The sequence below is a fragment of the Lolium perenne genome, chromosome 5, assembly GCF_019359855.2.
Source record: "Lolium perenne isolate Kyuss_39 chromosome 5, Kyuss_2.0, whole genome shotgun sequence".
In the NCBI taxonomy this organism is placed as follows: domain Eukaryota; kingdom Viridiplantae; phylum Streptophyta; class Magnoliopsida; order Poales; family Poaceae; genus Lolium; species Lolium perenne.
Window position 1 is genome coordinate 24,615,087 of NC_067248.2, and position 7,676 is coordinate 24,622,762.

At 50.4% G+C, this 7,676-nt stretch overlaps 1 long non-coding RNA gene across 1 annotated transcript; it reads right to left on the bottom strand.

The window, feature by feature from the left end:
* Positions 1 to 5,098: 5,098 nt before the first annotated feature.
* LOC127304521 (uncharacterized) lies at positions 5,099 to 5,648 on the bottom strand. The gene is made up of 2 exons (XR_007853424.1): positions 5,467 to 5,648; positions 5,099 to 5,357 (listed from the first exon to the last, which is right to left on the bottom strand). It is a non-coding gene; the product is annotated as an uncharacterized lncRNA (long non-coding RNA).
* Positions 5,649 to 7,676: the final 2,028 nt, after the last annotated feature.

The following is a 7,676-nucleotide window of genomic DNA, read 5'->3' on the forward strand; positions in this document are numbered from 1 at the left end:
TGGCCGCGCATCGGCTTTATGTCATGAAATTTTTTTTTTACGGGTCGATATTTTATCGGCCCCAATATGTATGGTACTGCGCATATATCGCACATGTTTCATCTGGACATGTTCTCCTGATTAGGTGCCCCCCGAGCCGAATCTGTCAGGGGACGGCAGATATCGGCTCTGTAACTTGTACGTCAGCTCCTGATAGGACCAAGGACGAACACACTCAGAACATATGGTGAGGATAATTTTGGCCGATTGCTGGAATCGGCCTCCACATTGATTGAAGCGCTCAATGAAGGTTCTGTATCGTCCCTTCATAATTTTTTGGGGCCGATCCCAAGGATCAGCCTTGCCTTGTTTGCCCATTGGTTTATCCTTGCTACTCGGTCAGGCTGGTGGATACAACCAGCCCAACCTCTGACTTGATGCGCCTGCTGTCGTCCACCTTGAGTGCATCATAGAATCGTGGAGCACTAAGCTCCGTTGGAAGGACGAGCACCATGTTTGTACCAGCCGATGCTTCTCCGTCGGCTTTCCTTTGCTTGGGACGCCACTCCATTTTTCGTGGTCGACCCTCTTCATCCAGGGTTCGCTGAACTTTTGCAGCCAGATCAGGTCGCGCCTTCCTTAGCGTATGCAAATATAACCTTTTGGCTTCCTCCAAGCCGCGCAATCGCTGAACCCTACACTTCTGGGAACGGCTGAGTCCGTCAGGGCACCACTTTGGACGGTGGTACCTGTCCTCTTCTTCTTCCTCGTCTTCTGAATCCTCAAGATCTGCCCAACGAGGTGACTCAGCGCGTTTGCTTTGTGGCGGGAGAGGCCCTAGGCGTTCGAACACAGACACGTTGGCTGCCTCCTCCTTCTTCTGGTTGCATTCTGGGCAATTGCCGATTGTGGGCAATCGGCTCATTCCTGAATCCCAGCAGTGTCTGAAGAAGGGGCAGTCCCAGTGCCTGTCGTTGTCGTCTTGCTCCCTTGATTTTCTTACGGCACGGCGCTCGTGCTCCTCCTCATCGCGATCATGCCGACGATATCTTCTGGCTTCTCTAGCCAGACGATCTCCTTCATTATTATAGCTGAACCGTCGGCGTTGGTCGTACTGACTTACATATTTGTTGAGGAGGTGATCAGAGAGGGGTCGCTGATATCTTATGTTCTTCACTTCTCCCTCTGTAACGTAGCGCTTGCCATCATGACGGAGCCGATCGCGTGGAGCGGCCTCCTCTGTGTCCTTGCTATGAGAGCTGCTGCCCTCATCTCCATCTTTGCCAGAGTGGTTCCCAGGCCCTACCATGTTAATGCTGACTGAGGGTCCCGGCTGGCAATCTTCAGGGAAAGTGCATCCCACCATGTTGATGGCGGGGAAGGGGTGAGTGTCGACCTTCATGGCGTACTGGTTGAAAATCAGCCGTCCTTGTTCTATCGCCATTTGGATCTGCTGACGCCACACCCTGCAGTCGTTGGTGGCATGGGAGAGCGAATTATGCCATTTGCAGTATGGCTTTCCATTCAGCTCCTGTACCGTAGGGAACTTGAGACCTTCAGGTATCTTCAACTGCTTCTCCTTGAGTAACAGGTCGAAGATTTGTTCAGTCTTGGTCACGTCGAAATCGAACCCCCGGGGCGGGCCTGGTGGCTTTACCCATTTGCAGGACACGGGGGTTGCCCCCCGAGTCCATTCAGCCACTGCTACCTCTTGATCTCCCGCAGAAACCACGTCTTCCTCTGCATCGACCAGGACCACTGCACGCTTGAATTTGTCCTGGTACAGGTCCGGGTGGCGCTGTTCATATGCTGACAGTTTCTGAACCATGTGCGCCAGCGAAGGATCTTCTGCTTGGGAGGCCATGTCCTTGATTTGTGCGGCACGGCCCGCTGCTGCCAACTCGACCGCTTCCTTTTCACCACACGAACCGAATAACATCGGTTCCTCGGATTTCTGAAGCGGCGGATGTACTACTGCCACGGTTTCTCCACGCTTCGACGTATTTGTGCTAGATCGGCTAGGCCGGACTCGGCGGCGTACGAGTGATACTGCATGTGGAACTGTTCTTCCAACTGCTTCCAAGTCTGGATCGAGTTCGGTGGCAACGAGGTGTACCACCCGAAAGCCGATCCCGTGAGGGACTGTGAGAAGTACCTCACGCGTAGTGGATCCGACACTGAAGCCGTTCCAAGCTGCGCCAAGTATCGGCTTACATGCTCGATGGAGCTAGAGCCATCCGTTCCACTGAATTTAGAGAAATCAGGGAGCCGATACTTAGGAGGTAGTGGGACCAATTCGTAGTCGTCGAGGTACGGCTTGGAATAGCCGATCGTCCTTCTTTTCGGCACCATGCCGAACTGGTCCCTCAAGATCGTGCTGATCTGATCCACGGTGCTGGCTGTAGGAGTCGAACTCTGAAGATTTGCCGGGGTGGCGTACTTAGCCAGCCACGCTTGTTTTTCCAATTACGAGAGCCAAGCTGCGGGAGCTGCGCTCTGGAGGTTCGTCGGGGTGGCGTATTTTGTTAGCCATGTACGCTTCTCACGCTCTGTCGCTGACGTTCCTCCTGTCTTCCCGGAAGCCCCTGATGTCGCGGCCTGGTTTGTGGGAGCCCAGTTACCGCAATCTGGCACATACGTGCACATGTACCCGTGAGGGATCTCCTTGGGTGCCTCCTGCAAGAACTGGCAGTCGCTAGGATCACCGCCGATCTTGTATACGACGAATGCCGGTGAGGCCGGCATCTCTGGTGCTGCCAACGCGAATGGCAGCGGTAGACGGGACTGGAGTGGCAACTCCCCTTGATGGGTCCCGAGGGCTGGTCCTGACGGCGAGTATTGGTGCCTCATGATCTCCTGGATCACGCGAAGAGCGATACGCTCCAACGTGTTTACCAGGTTTTCAGAGTGGCGGTGCATCGAGTGCCCCACCAAGTAGTTGATCTCCTGCCGCAGGGACACAGTGCGCTCTCCTGACGGGGCAGAGAGGTCTATCCCATCTAGTGCACCGTTAGGCGAGAACCCCTTCCATCTGATGCCATGGGAACGGGTCCTGTGGAAAGAGCCGATGAGGTCGGCCTCGAGGAGTGTTTTGATCTCGTCATGCTTCTTCTTGAGCTCCTCGGTTAAGTCATCGTACGTGACTGGCGTGCCGTCCGCCATCTCAGATGTAGATGGCGATGTGGTTGACGTAGAAGCTGGTCCCACCGGGCGTGCCAGAATGTGAGCAGCGACGGGCAACACAGTAGAGCCGGGAACAACTTAGGGCTTCGGTTGGCCCTGGTCCCTCCGAGCGACGGCCCGCAAAGCTTTCTGGTCACACGTCCGATGCTGAATGCAAGGGCGTGCCACCTGACCTATACCTGGTCAGGAAGGTGATGGAGATGCCTCGCTTAGTTTCCTGCATGGCATACACGTAAACATTAAATACGAGCCTCGATCGGCTCTCAGGTTATCCTGTGAATCGGCTCATGGGAGCCGATCCACCCATGATTCGCACGAGGTGCACGAATATATGGTGGTCCTGCTTGATCAAGATACAGCTAATAAGATCTACGACGATTTGGGGTTTTCACCGCATAATCGGAACATCCTACTCAGGATTGGGCCTCGCGGCCACGCACGGTGATCGTAAGCCGATCCTAGACAAGGCCTAAAAACCAACACGAGGTTGATTCCCGGAACGTCCAGTCTAGGACTTGCGAACGACACCCTACGTGCCGCTGGATCCTCCAGCCCCTTATAAGGCCTAACTATTGCAGATATTAAACTAACAAAAGAAGCCCGGTGATCACATGGGTACGTGAGCACGCCTTCAACAGTCGACACGTGTCACCATTAGGCCCTTTTGGTTATCTTCATATTTCGTCAGTCTACATCATTACATACTAACCCCATACCTAATCCAGTGGGACCCATATTTTGAATTCAAAAAGTGAACCCCACAGACCGGACCTACACATTTTGAATTTAAACAATGGGTCCCATGAGCTGAACCACACTCTTCCCCTATAAATTCGTCTACCCTATACAATCGCCCATCCCCCATTCTGTACAAACACATGTCTAGTTTGGTTCCCTCATTTCATCACCTCCCAAGCAATGACCTTCTTTTATTAATTTAACAAGCATGATTTTTGTTGCTCGTATCCTTATTTAACATCCTCATCCATACCACCCTTATATTTCATGTACCAGGGTCCACATACTCACCGCTAACTGACCAATCTGTCTCACACGGGTTAGACGAACACCCAATACATTCGATCAGTACACAATTTTCTTATCCTCGCGACTTAGCCATCAAAATGTTATATTCATTCTTCTGTTCGTTCTCATCAACACATATTTTTCTATATACCATAGCCGATTACCCATTTGCACACAGATCCACCGTAGGTAGCAAAACATAAACACTACCTACAGCTCGTTGGATCCAGAGGTTGAAGATGATAAACAGTACACAGCTCAATATCTATATTATTTATGTATAGCCGTTTTGCAAGTGGGTAGTAGAATATAGTTTAGCATTGCATCTACTCTCCATTGCACACTTTTAATCACAATTTTTTAGAAGTACCATCAGACACAGTCAAAAGTCAGCAGAAACCATGTCAAATCAAAAGACCCCACCACATTTCTGACCATACACGCTTCCCATAGTGCTGCAACTTACAGATTCTTTCTTATCCCCTCACTCCTTAGCATGATCCACGTCATCGTTCACTTCCCTGGCCATCCTGCACTACGGAGGTGGTGCTTGATGTTCTTTCTTTCCATTCGATGCTTTCATCGGTTATCTCGCATGCGAAGATGGAGATACGCCGATTTATATTTACCAAGTATATTGCCTATTCTTACTGCAAGGTTCCCGGCATACAGACATACATTGTTTCCCTTTCTATCTTTGCTCCAACATAGGAGCACCAAAATTAAAACAAAATAAACTATAAATCCATTAGAACTTCCCCCTAACAAAATTCACTAGCACAGCAACCTCTTGCTTGAAGTTCGTCGCACCACAGAAGGTTCACCCATATTTCCAGATCTCACGCATCGTCTGGATTGTCCCTATAGCAATCCGATGGTCATATATAATTTTACGAGAGGACAAGTTAGCAAACCTGAAACTACTAAAAAACATCATTCAGGTTGCGTGATTACAAGATCTGAAACTAAAACCAGCCCGAACACGCTGCTACAACACAACATGCTGCTACAAGAGTCAGGATAAGCAAGTTTTTGATGTCGGCCTGGTTGCTTAGGCTTTTTCTCGTGAACTCTGCTTGTCCGTCATTCGCCCCAAAAACACTGATCCACCTTGCGCGGAGGAAAGCGATGTAGTCTTCCTCCCACTCCCAGAAAATGCACTCACGGATCTGCGAAAATACCGTCAATTTTAATACAGCTGCAAATCATATTTCTAGGTGAACCATATTTCATAGTAGATATGTGTACTTGCGATTTCATTCACGATAGCGCCGTTACCTCTTTTCGCTCGCAAGTGTAGAAGTGACGACCTGGATTCAGCTCCGTCCTTGATACATACCATCTGATGTATCCCTTGTTGCAGGTAAGGGGGAGAGGGGCGATAAGATCATCAGTTATTGAAGAGATGCGGGTGGATGAAGACGAAGCTTGGACCATTGCTTTGTTCTATTAAAAAGTAGGAAAATAGAGATTGGTTCAGTTCGTAGGCATGGCCTTTCCTTGCGATATGTTAAATATTGATACAGAGGTGTGCGGTCTTCGTTGTCCATGCTAGTCAAACATGGGACCCACTATCCGGCTGGCGCCAAAATTTTCGCGGGAAGAGATTCCCTGGCATGAAACCTGGCGCCAAAACATGCAACTAACGTTTCGCGGGATCAATAATTGGGACGTGGGTCCCCGCTAGCCACGTGCAGTTTAGATTAGGCAGGATTTCACTAGCCACCGGACAACTGTCTCCCTAATGGTAACCGAATCTCAACGCAAAATGTGCGGCAGCCAGGGGTGCTCACGTACCCCCCTGAACACCAAATCCACTCTCATTAAACTAATCCTTGAAGAATCAAGGAGCAACCGTAACGGATCGAATCTACTATACTATGATCAAGCGGGGTGCCGCCCCTACACCTAAGATAGGTGTAAGGGCGGCGAGACATGCTAGGGGTTGCACTACGCAAGCATATGATACGAAGAACTATGCTAACCCTAACACATCTATGATAACTACGTTGCTCGCCATCAAAAAGGCTTCAGATCTGAGCAACGCATGAACAACGTGGAGCTTGTCTTGCCTAGATCGCAAGATGCGATCTAGGCGACATGTCTGCTACAGTAGAAACCCTCGAGACGAAGGAGTTGGCGATGCGCCGAGATTGATTTGTATTGGTTGAACGTTTGTTGTTGTTTATTCCATAAACCCTAGATACATATTTATAGTCCGTAGACTCTCTAATCGTGGGAAAAGTCCCAACCGGGCACGGGCCCAACTCTAACTAAATCGACACGTATCCTACTATGTTACAGATACAAGGGCAAACTAGCCCAAACTTGTTATTCAAGGCCGATTCACGTATATTCTTCAATATATAATCTTCAAGTCCACCTTGATCGCGGCCCACCTCTGACTTGGTCAAATTCCGGTGATAACAGCACCCACTGCTAAACCAAGCTATGTCTTGAGCCTCTATCACCCCTTCACAGGAGTTTCTTGTGGTGTTCCACCGGGCCAGGTAATCCCGGTCTGTTTCATTTGGGCGTTGCACGCACAAAGCGAGTTGCTGCGGCCTGTTTGGCCTTCGATAAGTGCTGCTGAAATTTCTCACGAAAGCTTCCTCAAAGTCCAGCCAGCCGTTTATGCTTCCGGCTGGCAAATTGTTCAGCCAGATTCTTGCCGGTCCTACCAGGAACGACGGTATGATTCTTACTGCCCAACGGCGATTTCCTCCTCCGGCTACGGTTCCCCCGCCACCAGCGACGTAAACTGCGGTAACGTAATCCGCGAGCCAATCTTCCGGCTTGGTGGTGCCATCGTATGTTTTTGTGTCACGTGGCAACTGGAAGTTGCGGACCGGTGGTCCCTCTTTCATGATTCTTGGACCAAAGCATTTTGGACCGGGAGGTCCCTCTGCCTCAATTATTTCAGACAGATATACCCTGTCCAGACGGTGCCTCGCATCCCAATCTGGTAGGCATCTTTCGCCTAACCGACCTCCCAATGGGTTCCGGTAAGCCACAACTCTATCGGCTCCTGAGTCAGCATCTTCGTATTCTTCTGGTGCCGCGGCTCTTGCCTGCCGGTACCTTGGTGGAGGCATTTTCTCTTCCACATACACTGCTTTTGCAGCGCGAAAATTTTGCCCACTTCCTTCTCTGCCGGCATGATCTTTTGCGGCGTAGCCGTTTCCGGCATGGGCTCCTGTTGCCTCTTGATTTTTTTCTACCGGCCTCGTACCGCCCGGCTTGTTGTTTTCCGGCACCGGCTTGCTGTTTTCCGGCAAGGACCGGGTCGTACACAGTCATCTGCTGCACATTGGCTTTTTCTTTTCTTTTGTCCGGATGGGGGGACGATGCCTGCCCATGGGACTTGCTACCGGCATTCCTTGCGGAACGCACAGATCTCGACGCCACAGCCTTGTTTATTTTAGCCTGCTGCTCAGCATTTTGCACCTCAATCATGTCAAGCAACTCTTTTACACGATCTTGCTGCT